This window comes from Rhinichthys klamathensis, unplaced genomic scaffold (genome assembly GCF_029890125.1).
Source record: "Rhinichthys klamathensis goyatoka isolate OS25496 unplaced genomic scaffold, OSU_Roscu_1.1 h1tg000140l_1, whole genome shotgun sequence".
Taxonomy (NCBI): Eukaryota; Metazoa; Chordata; class Actinopteri; order Cypriniformes; family Leuciscidae; genus Rhinichthys; species Rhinichthys klamathensis.
In genome coordinates this window covers 612,890-629,113 of record NW_026606675.1, presented here as the reverse complement: position 1 = coordinate 629,113, position 16,224 = coordinate 612,890, and positions in this window count along the sequence as shown.

Sequence of the window (16,224 nt, the reverse complement as noted above, 5' to 3'; positions counted from 1 at the left end):
TGGCATCATTTACTCACCCTCATGTTGTTCCAAACTTGTATGAGTTTCTTTCATCTGTGGGACACAAAAGATAATGTATTCTTGGCCATACAATGAAAGTCAATTGGAAGAATTTTTTACGACGCACTTACTTTCATTGCATGGATAAATATATTCTACAAAATATCGTATTTTGTGTAACACAGATCCGCAGATAAAATTCATACAGGTTTGGAACGACATAAGGAGGAGTAAAAATATGACATTTCATTTTTGGGCAAACTACGCTTTCAAACCTACGCTTTCTGCAGATTTGTCCCAGAATTTGCTGCATACGAGCAGCTAGAAGACAGGAGACATCACCGGCGAACCATCAAATGTCTCAAGAGCGGAAATGAGAGGGGGTGGATATAGATTTGTGAGGACCAGCAATTAAGATGAATTGAGACAGGGGAGGGCTGAGATCCCAATACGACCCTGTCGTGTAATTATACATGCTCTCTGCTTCTTATCGAGTGGATCCAAAGATCTCAGGCCTGGTGGATTTATGAGAGGCCAGTGTGGCAGTAGGGGGCACTTGGAGGTAAAGTGTCATCCCTGCTTAACAGCTGCGACCATATTTATCCACATCTGGATTTATGAGAACGGGCCAGCGTCCCTAGGGATGACCCCGGAGGAGGGAAATGCAGGTGAGCGGAGACAGACAGGAGAAGTCATGAGGAACCGACCCCGTGCTACGATGCACGTTCAGATGATAGCTGTCTCGCCGTGGTATGTCGGAGACTCATCATCCCAGGGAACGGAATTTCTCATCCCTTGAGAAATCAAGCTCGATGATGATGATGATGACGAGAAGTGGTTGGGGCGGCTATTCAAACATACTCAGATGCAACAAGAGGAGAGGAGGAAAGAGGTTTGAGAAGTGTGAAATGGAGGTTTAAAAAGAGGTTGCTATTCCAGGACCTCTGCGTGGATGTTTGCGTGGTTTCCTGAGATGCCCCTTTTGAAAAAGCCATCCCTGAAGGGCTTTGCCGCCTCGTGCTCCCTATAAACCGTGGCCAAGGAGAGGCGTATTCGGGGTCCTGGACATCAGAGACAGTGGGAGAGGAGGACTCTGAGAAATTTGGCTGAAAAGATAGCTGAAGATAGACAAGAGAACGGGGAGAGAGGCAACGAGAGAATGGGATTTCGTGAAACATGAAAACTGCTAAAGGGAACAGATATGGTGTAGGTAACGAGATTTGGAGGGAGAGAAATGGAGAGTCTCACAAAAAGGATAGAGGCAAGAAATGCGAATCTCTTCCATTATAATAACCCACCTCTGACTCTCGGTAGTGAGACTCCTTGCTTATCTCATCTTCAACCCAGAATAAAACCCATTTTCAAGCCTTAGAAACAATATAAAGAAAGGTTACCATGCCCAACATCCGTGACACCCCTAGTTAGAGCGAGGCCGAGGAGGAGCATAAAAATGCATGACGTGCCACGGTCCCGCGTGTACCATCCTGATTGTCAGGCAGCACAGAAGAGCCACAGATATCAAGCTGTGTCACAGTAATTTGGTGCAACAGACATGGCGAAGGATAATCATGTTCATGAATCCATCTCATTTTAGTACTTGATTTTGTTATGTAGGTCTTCCTTTCTGTCCCCGTTCTCTTTTTCTTTCCTGGATTACAGGCATTTTTGACATTAATGTCTCTTTAGGCTAAACAGATTAAGGGCTGTAATGACTCTCGACAGTGCCTGGGAGCACGTGAGTCACATATTTGAGCAGGGATGGCAATTTTGGATGAAATGTTCCTACGACGCCAGATACACCGCAATGATAAGTGCCTTGTCTTTTCTCATCTGAGCTGGATATCAAGGCTGCAAACCCTCTTGCCCCGGGGGAAGATGTTTAAGCATTGAGATGGGGGCTGTAGCTTAGACGCCTCTGCTCATCTATGCCCACAAGTTCTCCATTTTCTAAGCTGCTCACAGAGAGTTAGAAAAGAAAGTGGTGTACATGCCAAACAACTCTAACTTCCAGGCACAGAGCCTGCTAGCGCTGATAATTCTGCCCCTGAAGAGCAATTGCCATTCAGCACCCTTTCTCTTCAAAAACAAGTCAGATGAGAGCAGCATCACACCAGCCAGCAAAGCAACCAGATCTTTAGACCACTATTTTAAAGACAATTAGTGCAGAAGAGATTGATTACGCAAAGAAGTGACATTCGCGTTGAATAGAAGTATGGCTACTTGCAAATGTGAATAGGAGTAACTATTATTTCTAATATCGCTAGAAGAATTGGACCTGGTCATAAAAATGTATTGAGTTATTTTAAATGTGATGCATGTCATTTCTACACTACTAAAGCCATCAAATGGATGTTACACTGGCCCTCATTTATCAAAAGTGCGTACACCAAATTTCCAGCGTACACCTGGCGTACACCCAAAACCACGGTGACTTTGAGATTTATCAATATCGACGTTGGCGTACGGCACGCTCAAATCCTACGCCAGCTCAGGAGGTGGTGTACGCACGTTTTGAGTTAGTGCGGAAATGCGCAGAAAAACAATTCCTAACACCACAAAACGCACTGACAAACTAAAAGATATGATATATTATGACCAACAACAACAACATAGTAATTATAAACTTAAGTGTTTATTTTTGTGCAACATGGACTTCAATGTTTAATTTGTGTGACTTTACCAAAGCTTTTGATTTGTAAGCATATGTATTCCTTCAGTTGCGAGCCTGTGCGCTTTACCCTGAAGTTTCAGGGTTTGGCCCGGCAGTTGCGCACGGACTGGGTTCGGTAACGAAAGGCTTTCAATGACCAAAAAATAATTCAGACTGACAAAATAATAAAAAATACATTCTTCTTCTTTTAAATAATAATAATAATACAAATAATAATAATGACATTCTTCTTCTAAATAACAATAAGCGTCATTAATAATACAAATCATACTAATAATAAGAAGAATATTACAAATTGTCATGCAATTATTAATGTGAATGAATGGTACTCCACATCACATCATCATCATCACTATTGTACACCCCAATACATGTGACGTGATTCGAAATTGAATGCTAATTCAAAAGACGTGCTGTAAAATATTGCATTGTGATAGGTCATTTCGGCTCCACGTCAGAGAAGTTTCTTTTCTTTGCCGTCTTCCGTGTGTCCATGGCGTAAAATCAGGGCGTGGGGGAAGCGGAGACTTGAATATATAGGGGCGTGTTATTCTAATGACGATCGTATTCAGCCGTGGGATTTATCAAGGGCAGGTATTGCGTACACCTGAATTTCAAAGGTACGCACAGCTTCATAAATCAGGCGGTGAGAGGAGTGTAAGCATAATCTTATGCCAACATATACGCCCGTTTCTACGCAAGAATGATAAATGAGGGCCACTGTGTTTACACTTTTTGGAAGAATAATAGACCTATGAATGGCTTACTTTTAGTTGCCTTTGTTTATTTGATATCAGATTATTCCCATTTAAGTGAGTGCACATGTTTTACTTAGATGAGCCAATGAAATAAACTGCATTTCTTTTCTAAAAGGAAATATATTAGTCATCAAGGACATGGTAAATTGATTGAAAGTGACAGTAAAAGCCATTTATATTGTTACAAAAGATTTCTATTTCAAATAAATGCTGTTCTTTTAAACTTCCCATTCATCAAAGAATCCTAAATAAAAAAAATGATCACGGTTTCCAGAAGAAAATGTTAAGCAGCACTACATTTTTTTTTTTTACTTTGATATTAATAAGAAATGTTTCTTGAGCAGCAAATCAGCATGAATGATGTCTGAAGGATCATGTGACACTAAAGACTGGAGTAATGGTGCTGAAAATTCAGCTTTGCCATCACAGGCAATAAAGAGTTATAAACTGTAATACTTCATAATATTACAGTTTTTACTGTATTTAAAATTAAATAAATCCAGATTTTGTGAGAATTTTAGACTTCTTTAAAAAGCAACCTCAAACTTTGGAACAGTAGCCTAATGTTTTTCAATTTCAATTTCAAAAATGTACTTAATAAGAATCAAAAGAACATTGCAAACTATATGTTTTACTAGCAGCCAATTGCTTGGAAAGAAGAAATGAAAATCCCAAGAATAAATGCATATAGTTCTTTGAATTTTACTTAATATAACAATACTTTGAAATCAGGGACTTTATTTAGAGATTCAATAATGTGGCTCTGTGTTTTCCCACAGGTTATATTTGCGATCACTTATACATGTCCTGATCGCAATATCGATATAAACCAATACAATATTGTTAAATGATACTAAGCTAGAACAGGAGAAAGTATAAGAAATACATAAAAGATACACGTCACCCTTAGAAGATTGATTTTTACAAATTCGAATTATGTCTCTGAAACCAATTTTTCCGTATTTAACTTTCAAGGAGCAGATCAAATTATTTTATTACTATGTGAAGAATGTGATAATACAGTACATGGAGTGTTATTGGACTTGTGATTTCACAGTATGCCACTGGTTTAACAGAAACATCAATCCTTTTAAACCACCTTTATGTTGAAATAATCAATGGCATTTTTAACAACAGCAGAAAATAAAAAGGCACTGAAGAAATGATGACTTTTTACTGTTAGGTAAAAATAGGAAGGCTGAAGAATATGTTCCTCTATATATAAAGAGGAAAGGCTTGATTGCACTCTCATTTGACTCCTCTTTACCATGTAAAACAGTAGCCAGACTTTTGTAAAAATGTTTTTTTTTTTTTTTTTTTTTTTTTTTTTTTTACATAACCTAGTTCCTTATTTCTTTAGTTACTTAAAAATCGAAATATCCCACTTTGTCCAGGCTACACATTTTTCGGTTTGTGTCAAAACAAGCGACAGAGGCCTCCATACTTATTTTGAGTATATCATTACACATGAATATATCATTACTGTGAATTTGCCAGGGAACAAGACAGGATTATATCAGTAAAATGCATTTTGTCCTGTGGGGAGATTGCCTACAGTATCAACAGCAAATTTCAAGAAGAACCTAGAAGGCAAACACGACGCCACTGGTGCCTAAGGATCCACAAGCTAATGATCTGAGCCAGGTCGGTACACCAGACAAACAACAAGCACCAGAGGCCTGCTTATCATCCTCCAAGGCATTAACCCAGGAGAGCTAAACATACTTATAGCTGGGTATGTGGTGCTGCCCATTTCTATATTTGAGTTTCATTTTTCTACATAATAATTGACAGAATCCAAATGTATACAAACAACAACTTTATTTCGATAGTCCACTTTAGACATTCTACTAACCATAAAAAACTTTGCAGTGTCAAAATATTCTACTAATCCTAACCCTTATCCTTACCTAACAGTCTACTAATACTCTAATGAGAGTTAGTTGACATGTAGTTGCAGTTACTTATAGTTAGTAGAATGTCTAAAGTAAATTATCGAAATAAAGTGTAATAAAAATAAACAACAACCAGCAGCCATATCACCCTGTAGCCCAAGACTGGTTGCCCACTGAAGCTAAGCAGGGCTGAGCCTGGTTAGTACCTGGATGGGAGGCCTTCTGAGAAAACCAGGTTGCTGCTGGAAGAGGTGTTAGTGAGGCCAGCAGGGGGCGTTCACCCTGTGGTCTGTGTGGGTCCTAACGCCCCATAGTGACGGGGACACTATACTGTCAAAGAGCACCGTCCTTCGGATGAGACGTTAAACCGTCATTAAAAATCCCAGGATGTCTTTCGAAAGAGTAGGGGTGTAACCCTGGCATCCTGGCCAAATTTGCCCAGTGGCCTCTGTCCATCATGGCCTCCTAATAATCCCCATATATATATATATATACACTGATGGGCTTCATCACTCTGTCTCCTCTCCACTGGTGTGTGGTGAGCGTTCTGGCGCACAATGGCTGCCGTCGCATCATCCAAGTGGATGCTGCACATTGGTGGACTTCAATCTGAACGGCCAGGTCACATGTATCCGACCCGCACGTCACTGATATGCGACAAACGTCATAATTCTGCATTGAAGTAGGCGGGAATTGACCGTTGAGTACTCTTCTGCGCATGCGGGTCACTTCTGGGTCATTTCACGTTCACACAGGAGATCACAAAAGGTCGCATTTAATTGAAAATGTGAACGGCCTTGCAAAAAAATCTAATTTTTTCAAAAAATCGGAATTGAGCATTAAGCCCCTGCAGTGTGAACGCAGCCTTGAAGTCTCTTTTCTGACCTCCTCGTGTTTGATGACTTGGGAGGATGAAAAATCAGGAGGGAGAGAGAGAGAGAGAGAGAGAGAGAAAAAATTACATTACATAAACTGCGCGTCAACTGCTTCAAGAAGTTTTCGACAGAATAGATGATATTTAATGCCTCCCAGCCAATGCTAAGAATAATCACTTCCAAACAACTGGTAAACATTGAGCTCGAAAGCAGCCGTAAGGACTGAGCCATTCTCACCCCTTCGGTCCCTCCAGCCATGATGATCCAGACCATGGGCTTCTGTCTCAGCTAATCAATCCACACGGTAAGCAGTCTTTTCAGGCTTTAAAGACAAGCTCCACTCATCCGTGGCTCAAAACCTCAGGAAGAAGATCAACAATCAGCGGGTCCTGAGTGTTAACTGTTAAAAAGTCTCAACTCTCTCTCTCTCTATCAAGAGAGAGCTTGTGGATGAATTAATCTTGTTTAAAGACTATGAGCTTGATAACAAATATTTTACAAAAACATAGACTAGTCATATCTCAACATTGAGATATAACAGATTTTCACAGGCTGTTCCAAAGTGCTATTTGCTCCCTTTGGGTTTTTCTTGGAGCTCTTGTAGAAGAGAGGGAAGAGAAGCTTTGATCCACGCTTAGCGCCCTTCCTCTGCATTTTCATATAATCCCGGTGGCTGAAGCCAGAAGCCCTTTTATCTGACGCTGCCAGTGCAGGTGGGATCGATAACGCCTTGGCCTGCAACTGTGAGACAGTTCCTGGATCACAGCCCCCTTCCATCCTAACTCCTATTGATCTTCATTACTTCCACAGGACCTCGCTGGCTTTCCTAAACCCTGACCAGCCAATGCAAACCAGTCCACTGTGTCCATCCCACAAAGTTACACCCATAATACACTAGTGATCGATCAGATGGTTACATTGTCTAATTTGGGTGAAATCTTGATGAAAAGCTTACATTACATTTTTCAAGTTTGGCCAATAATGACCGATTGCCCTTATCTTCAATATCCGAGTTCACAAATTGCGACACACATGCAATAAATAAAATACTTTTTGTCTGTGTGAGCCACGTTTTATATATTACATAAAAAAAGTAAACACAAAACTTTGGAAGAAGCTGAAAGGTATATTTATTATATCTAATAGGAATTACAATTAGGAGGGAAATATCAAATATTCATTATGTAATGCAAAGTAATTTAACCCTTAAACACACAACTCCCTCCCCCCTCATTCATTTTTTACAGTTAGACTTCAACCTTCATAGAATTCAATCTATTCATTATTAACAATATAACAAGAAATATAAATAATGCCTGTTTTCTAATTTTCTATGTAAAAAAAAAAAATGTTAATGTATTTTTTAATTGAATCTCTGATGACTCACCTTTAACCCTCAAGGTGGCAATGTCTGATACACAATGATGGAGTGATGTTTGATTAATCAGTTTTAGATTAGATCCGGGTCACTAAAGACCCGAATATGTAATAATGATTGGTGAAACATTCATGCATTTAAAGATTAATATAATATAATATAACACTAATATAAACACACACACACACATAAAGCACTGTAATGTACTTTGTGAATGTACATTACAGTGACTATCTCGGAATTTGGCTTCATAGCTCTTTAACTTTCACTGATCATAAAATGAATCTTCAGGAGAAAGTTAAATCTAGACTTGGTTTCGAAATAGATCTACGTTTACAACATCAGCCAATAAATATCTTGCTGAAAGCACTTTTGACTATTTTGACTATAGTTATTTGACTATTGCGATGTAGGAATGCACGTAAAGGTGTTTTAAAACCATTAGATGTGTTATATCATGCTGCTATTAGACTGATTATTAATGCACCTTACAGAATGCATAACTGTGAACTGTATTCCTTTTTAAAAATGGACCTCATTACATAGTAGACGGGAAATACACTGGTGTATTTTTATTTATAAAGTACTGTTAGGTCTATTACCCACATATCTGCAAGAGTTGCTGCAACCACATGTTAGTACATATTCAATCTAATCATATTCGTTTGATTATGAAAAACTGACTATGGTTGCTCTGCTTTTAGTTTCGCTGCTCCAAATGAATGGAATGTGCTACAAAAGTCATTGAAAAATGGAGTAATTTATTTCAATCTCTGCATTTAAAAAAAACTATTAGGGAAAAAATTGACTTCTGTGTTTAGATTTTTTTCCTTTTAAGTATATACCGAACTTTTTTAAAATTGTGCAAAAGTTGTAGTTTTAATAAACTGATTGTGATCAATACATTTTATCATGCCACTTCTGGAGTGACGTAAGTCCCTGAGGTATAACCGTGTTGACAAGGTGACTTTCAATGTGAAATTATTTATGCATTCACACAGTGAGCCAAATATGAGATTGTCCTGCACATAAATCTTGCTTATGAGCCATGACTGTCTGGATTATCACACTCATTCCTTCTTTCAACGTTCATTCAATACACTGGACCCCCACAAGTTCAAAGCTTATAGTTGTATCAAGGCATGATGTATTGCCAAAGAACCAGCACAACGTGATTTGGTTGCCAGCATTACTCATATGATAGCATGAATGATACCTCAGTTGCATGTGGCACCTGGAGACCCTGATAAAATTATGATGACTTGCACCTAATAATTGATGATAAACCAGTTCACAGCATCTTTATATTAGTCCACGACTGAGACTGCAAGTTATTTCCACCCCTCTCTCCCATCCCGAGACCGCAGCTGTGAATGCACAAGGTGAAATAAAAAGACCAGTTAAGAGAGAGTGTGATAAACAGAAGGCACAGCAAGTAAATGAGAGCAGTTTATTGAATGGCAAAGCTCTAAGGTGCCACTCTTCCTCACCGAGTAAGGCTAATTCAATTCCCTCCCATGTCCCATCAAAGAGTGCTTAAGAGTGTGCCGTATCAAAGCCGTGCCGGAAAACACCGAATGATTGTAACTCAATTGTTGCCGGCCCGTCATTGATTGCACACTGGCATAAAGTCGAGTATGGAGACAAAAGACTTTCCTGTCCTTCCCTGGACTTTTTAATCACCTTTCTGAAGTTTCAAGACTGTGAATCATCCAGTAATGCTAATAAAGCCTGAGGGCAACTCGACGCTGGTCAAAAACACCTCTCAGATATGAAAAGTAACCAGACATACTTAAAAAGCTCACAGAGCGGCTCATCTGAAGGGATGTGGAGAAGTAAGGCAGCACTGCAGTAATTGACATCTAGTACAATGAATAACGCACTGTGCGGTTTGAGTATAGCATTATTTTTAATGGTCGACTGATATATTGCCAAAGCCTGTATTTCCCTTTGGTTAAAGTTTATTTCAATGGTCTAACTATAAGTAACTTTGCAACTACCCAATATCTCTCATTAGAGTATTAGTTAACTGTTAGGTTAAGGTTAGGTGTTAGGGTTCAGGTTAGTAGAATAAGTTGGCTTTTAGTTGCAAAGTTACTTATATTTGGTAGAATGTCTAAAGTGGACAATCGAAATAAAGTGTTACTTTGCCTTTTTTTTATTATCAGCATCGGGCAGTATTTCTGTTTGGCCGATAAGTGTCGAAAGCAAGACTTTTATTTTGACAACTTTGAGAATGCTGTCAATGAAAAGGTATCATGTTAGATCCTCCGAAGTGTGCATTTGTAGACAATAGAAATACAAGTGTACTCCGTGCGCAACGGTTGGTCTGTGCGAGAGCTGACAATGGACACACACAGGTGACATACGCTGAATCCTTGACTTCAAACTATGATGCGCTATATATCCAGTTGGATGCTGTTACATGTCATTTTTTATTCGTTTTCAGATTATTTATTGCTAATTTAGTAAATATTATGTATGCAAATAATGCAATACATATACATTTCATTGCAGCATGTGTTATGTATGCTCTTTAAAGGGATATTCGAAAAATAAAAATGCAAGAACGCAAAATAAACATAGTGGTAATCCATATAATCCAAATTGATGAATCAATGTCTTCTGAAGCAAAACAAATTGGTGTGTGTGAGAAAAGTACTTTAAAAGTATATAATAATATAAATATTTTGAGCCGTTCAAGAGGTCCAAGATTTTTTGGAACAAAAGACTAATTTTCTGGCCCCAGTAAAGAATCCATTTGGCTTAATACCAATTTGCAAAATTACGGCTTAGTGGTTCAGACTCTTAAATTTGCACTTCCAATTGATCTGCTTGGAGTTTTCCATTATTGAGATGCCAGTTAAAAAGTTTTTATGTGTTTCAATGCATGCCCACGAACCTACACGAACCTGTGTCCAAATCTGTCTTATCCCAATCAATGGCATCAACTCCTAAATGAGGATCATTGTCTGGCTATGGAGTCTATTATCTGCTAGGAGTAATGTATGCATTGAAGGGCATGTAAAAAAAAAAAACAGGTCAGAAACAACCAGAACTCTCTAAGGGGCCATAGTTCATTAATAGTCATAGTCCATGTAAAGGATTGTCTACAGGTTGCATCAGGCAGTGTGTTAGCAGGTGGGGGGTAATCAGACAGAATTTTTTTAAAGGAATTTAAATTACTCAACCTAGACTGTTCATTGTTTCTGGAGACATTGGGCAGCAGCAGTCATTAAATATTAACATTTCCACTTTTATATATCCCTTTTATGAAAGATTTAAGAAAATGTTTTTGAAAGAAGGCTCTTATACTAACAAAGGCTGAATTTATTTGATCAAAAGACAGTAAAAACAGTAATATTGTGAAATATTGTTCAAATTTAAAAGTAATTTTAATTTTAATTTAAAGTAATTTATTCCTGTGACGTCAAAGTTGAATTTTCAGCATCATTACTCCAGTCTTCAGTGTCACATGATCCTTTAGAAATCATTCTAATATGCTGATCTGTTTTTCAAGAAACATTATTAATGTTAAAATAAGATTTACTGCGCCTGGATTCATCAGGATTCTTTGATGAATAGAAAGTTCAAAATTTAAATCATTTGTTTATGAGGACATTGCATAGACAGACATAATGATTTTTTAACTGTACAAACTACAATCTATCCCCTAAATCTACCTATCACATGAAACTGTGCATTTTTAGATTTTTTTAAAATATCACTTACTGTAGTATGATTTATAAGCGGTTTTCCTCATTGGGACCAAAAAATGTCCTCACAAGGATTTCGGATATTGCCATATTTGTGGGGACATTTTCCCCCATAATGTAGGGCTTAGGACCACACACACACACACGTGTAATGCAGAATATGATTATTTTGTTAACATCATAAGCTGTCAACCCAACAGATTTTTTTTGTCTGATAGTGGCATTTCAATAAATGGAGATGAAAAGCATGCTACATTTAATAATATTTATAATAAATGTTTGAAATGACAGTATGCATTCTTTTCTTATCTGATATGTTCCATGTTGACAGACAGACAATGAAAAAAAACACATTTTGTTGCCACATTTTGTGCCAAACTGTAAATGAATCATTTTGAACATGTCTACCAGTGATCTAAAATAATTCCTTGGTGAACCTTTTTTTTTAAACCATTTCCAGCCTGTTTTGCTGGACAACCTATAAGTTCTCTCACACACACTCAACCCGTCTGCCACTCTCTATCTGTGTCCTCTCTTTGACAGCTAAACCTCGAAGGCTCCAGATGAACTGAAGTCCTCTAATCAGCTGACTTGGCTGACCGTGTCGCTCTGATTGCCACGACAATTACAATTCTGGCCACATATTGCTGTCTGCTGGCTGAGGCCAGACCACAAAGAAGGATAGAAGAGAGAAATACAAGCTATAGATTATAGGGATTGCACACCAAATCACAGAGCAATAACAAACCACCTCAAAGATGCTTGTCATGTATAAAAAAAAAAATAACTTGATTGTTTATTAATGTTTTTTTTTGTTGTTGTTTATTACACAAAGTATAAAGGGGATAGTTGGATGAGTATGCATACTGTATATATAATTACTAAAAGAGCATGAGATATAAAGTCAGAATTATGAAATTTAGGTTGAATGTTAAGTTGAAATTGATTTGAGTAATGTCATAAGCACTCTCAATGTGGACTTATTTCATTATTGAGTTGTTATTTCAAAATTGACTTTTTTTCTCATTTATGACATAAAAAGTCAAACTTATTAGATAATAATAAAAAGTATATATTATGATATATTAAGTCATAATCATGGTGTACAGTCAGAATTATAAAATTTAAGTTACATTTTTGTCAAAATTATGAGCTTTTTACCTCATAATTTTGACTTTTATTATGTCTATATCATAATTTTGAGTTTGTAACTCATAATTGTGAGTTGATGACGTGTGAGTATTGTGACTTCTCAAAATTATAACAAGTTGAAACTATGATATGTTCCTGATTATGAAATAAAAAGCCAAAAATTAAGATATGATAAGACATAATTATGAGATATAAAGGCGAAAGAGTAAGGCAACAGCAAAACGGAGCCAAAGCTATTTTAGCTATAGATTGAGGCCTAATTTCTAAATGAAATGTTGCATCTAAAAAAAACTAAAAAAACTATGTCGGTCTATGAGAGATTATCAAACTTGAACTTTAAATCAACCAAATAAAAAAGTTAACTAACAGAGTCTGCACATTGAGCGTTTTAGGCTGAATTCATCGCAGAAGTGTAATACTTGGGTTTAGAGGTACAGAACAAACCGTAACCAGAATGTCTGAGGAATATCGGAACACCTTGCAAGCACTGTTAAAAAGATATCCATGTTCCTGAAAGCAGCAGAATCAAAAGATAGCGCTTCAGCTTCAACAATCAAAACTCTCTCAGAGTAAAAAGAAAAACTCCAGCAACTGGAGTCGAGTCCAAACACTGTTCAGTCTAGGTGATGTCCTGAAGGCTAGAGCAAAACACACTCTCACAGTCCATTCCTCCTGCAAAAAGTGAGCCACAGATCTGTCACAACACAGGCCTACAGAGACATTACCCCTTTGTCATAGCGGCTCAAGAACAGCTCAGTGTTCCAGCTGGCATTTGAGTTGCCAGGTATGACAAGCGGAAGCTCTGCTTGAGCAGGACACATCTACATTCACCCGAAGTCTGGCTGAGACGCTTCGTGACAGCTCTCCTTTCCTCGCCCCCTCGACACAACCCCATCCTTCCCCCGGTTTAGAAGAGCACAAGTCTTGACTGCTAAGTCTCTCTCTCTCTCTCTCTCTCTCTCTCTCTCTCTCTCTCTCTCTCTCTCTCTCTCTCTCTCTCTCTCTCTCTCTCTCTCTCTCTCTCTCTCTCTCTCTCTCTCTCTCTCTCTCTCGCAGCCTGTTTGCCAGGTTTCCCTTTATATCTAGTCATTTTCTCTTATTTTTGTCCATCCTGGTTTTAAGATCTTAACTCTTTCTCCCACAGCTACGACCTCTGGTAAATCTCCTCGGTGATGCAGACAGGCACAGAGAATTCGGTATATAGAGACCATCACATGATCTGCAATGTGCTGCCTCTCCTGAGATCTCGCACTGTATTCACGTTTACATTTATGTTCCTTAAAGTTGCTTTCTTACCCAAAGCTTCTTACTGTATACAAAGTAAAGCATGGTCTATTGTGGGCAGTTCAAACAAAGTAAAGGCTACAAGTCACGTAATGCAAATGAAACACTGGGAAGATATTAAAGCCGAACCGGAAATAGGTTAGGTTTAGTTCAGACGACGTGATTTGGATTATTAATATTTACGTCTAGTTGACAGTTTAATTAAAAACGGAGTCTCAAATATAGAATTACTCTGCAGCTGTGCTGCTTCTGTTCTCAGCATGAGGCTGAGTTGTAAAGCTCTTTTCCAAAGCTTCAGCAATAAACCTGCCGGCTTCTGAGAAAATGTTGATGGACCATAGTGGAGCTTCAGCCCCCTCTAGTGGTGCCTTAGTGAAATGTTCAAAGACTACTATCTTTCTCTCCTTCATCATTCAACCAGCATGATATCTCCTCCATAATGGTAGCAGTAGCATGCCTTTTTCATGAAAATCTCATCCAATAAAGAACATTTTCAGATTATATTTCACCAAAGAATCAGAAAACAAGATGTTTTTAGAACTCTTTAGAAATTATTTTACTGTGGCATTATTTTGAAGTACTCTTTAATGAAATGCAAATGCAAAAAGTAAATAAATTAATACATTTAGATTATATTAATAATGTATATTAAGCACGTACGTGTATACACTGCCATTCAAAAGTTCGTGGTCAGTATTTTGTAAAGAAATTAATAGCAGGCCTATACTATATTCAGCATGGACAGATTACATTGATCAAATGACAGTTAAGTCTTTACACTGTGACAAATTATTGTTCTTTTGAATTTTCTATTCATCAAAGAATCCTGGAAAACTGTTCCCAACATTGATAATAATAAGAAATGTTCCGTGAACTCCAAATCAGCCTATTAGGATGATTTCCGAAGGATCACGTGAGATGGATTTTTCAACAGCCGTTGCTTTAATCTTTAGCTTGGCGTCCCATTTTAAAATCTATTAAAAAAATTATTTTTAAATGTAATAATATTTCACAATAATACCGTTTTTACTGTATTTTAAATTAAATAAATGCAGCTTTGGTAAGCAAAAGGGACATCTTCTTTTGAAAACATAAATCCCCAAACTTTTGAACAGTATAGTGTGTGTAATAAATTTTTAACTGTATTATAAAGAGAATCACCACTGAGAATAATGGGTATTGGAACATAATATGAATTAGCAATAAAAAGGATTTACTTAAATGACTAAACATATTATGGTAATGGGAATTGGTGGTTAGGGATGTGCTTACATATCATTTAAAAATATATATATGTTTTGTTTTACTCAGGGGTGAAATGCGACCTGGACATGTTTTTGTGAGATTAAGATTTCTGCTAAGCAGAGAGAATGAGTGACAGGTTTACAGACATGAGGGCATATAGGACAAAGCGTTACAGCTTTTATAATACCATGTTTTATGCATCACTGTATAAGAAACATGGGTAACATGGTGCCAACAATGTTTATACCTGGGTTATGCAAAAGGCATGGCAAGTCCTGCTCTGTATTCAAAATGTTAAGTTTAAAGGGAAATACAAATCTGTGCAAGTATATAGATTTGAATCCAACTGTTGTGGACAAATTTGTGGCAAGGAGGAGGTGAGGGAGATCAGGCCATATAGTTTGAAAATAGAAACATGCCAAATCAGTGAGGACTTCGAGAAACATGTTCTGCATAAGCTGTTATGTATTATAGGTAAACAAACTTGCAATACTGTATATCTGCATGCAAACTCTCAAAGATGGGTATGGGGTATACAAGCTGACAGCCCGAGGCATTATATTTGAAAACAAACTCAGTTTGACAGCATGGAGGTGAAAGTTGTATCCAATTACTCTCGGAGAGCCTCGCAGAAAAAACATGACAAATGTTCGTTCATATTCACCCACAGACACACTAGGCTATAACAATGGCAGTACCAGCCTAAAGGAAGAAATAGCGGTTCAGCCCACAGCACCCTCAGCTACTTTGTCCTCATGCCCATTGTGAGTCTTTGAAGTAGATCCAACAAGTATTTTTCCATCTTCTCCCACTGTATATCTGTATGATATTCACCTGGTTTAAGCTAAAATGCATGTTTGAGCTGATTTAACTGAAACCAACTTGCACTGATACAGTGTATCTTAAAGTACGTCAGTGCCATATTGTTTTGTCTCAAGATACACAGCTGTATTTTTTTTTCTAAGGCATATTTATGAAAAGATACTTAAATATCCTAATTGAACTAAAACTAATCTTGACTTAATCTGTGAAACAAGGCCATTAAGTGTCATCACTTGTCGAATGAAAACTAATGACAAACATAAAGTGATTCACCCTTATGGAATGTTGCTTTAAGGATTCCAAAGAAACCACAAGCTAATAATACACACTTTCAGTGTGACTCCTGTTGTTTTGAACTTTAGTTTAGATTTTGTTTTCTCTAATTCTGATGTGTTTTTTTTACCCCACGGGTATTTATGTGTGACAAT